Source organism: Octopus bimaculoides, chromosome 9, assembly GCF_001194135.2.
Source record: "Octopus bimaculoides isolate UCB-OBI-ISO-001 chromosome 9, ASM119413v2, whole genome shotgun sequence".
In the NCBI taxonomy this organism is placed as follows: Eukaryota; Metazoa; Mollusca; class Cephalopoda; order Octopoda; family Octopodidae; genus Octopus; species Octopus bimaculoides.
In genome coordinates, this window is record NC_068989.1 from 80,310,292 (window position 1) to 80,310,675 (window position 384).

The 384-nt window shown below is 38.0% G+C and overlaps 1 protein-coding gene across 2 annotated transcripts in view; it reads right to left on the reverse strand.

The window, feature by feature from the left end:
* The window catches only part of LOC106872195 (gonadotropin-releasing hormone receptor), a 787,632-nt gene that overhangs the window by 786,074 nt on the left and 1,174 nt on the right, over positions 1-384 (reverse strand). The window lies entirely within an intron of this gene.

Here is a 384-nt window from a genome sequence, read left to right on the forward strand (position 1 = left end):
GTGGTGGTGGTAGTGGTGGTGGTGGTGGTGGTGGTGGTATTAGGAGGAGTATTAGAAAGAGCCAACAGGAAGGAAAAAGGAGAAAAGAGAAGAGAAATGAAGGAGAAAAAAACAACGACGGGGAAAACGTGTGTATGAGAGATTCGGTAAAGGAATTGAATGAGTGAGTGAATGTGTTAGAGAGGCAAAGAAGGAAATGAAGCGCGCGAAACAGGCACAGAGAGAAAGAAAGAAAGAAAGAAAGAAAGAAAGAAAGAAAGAAACGAAGTAATAGACAAGGTAAAAATGAGACAGCTAAAGGAAAGGAAAAGAAAGAAATAAAGAAAGAAAGAAAGAAACGAAGTAATAATAAACAGAGTAAAAGAAATGAAACAAACAAGGAAG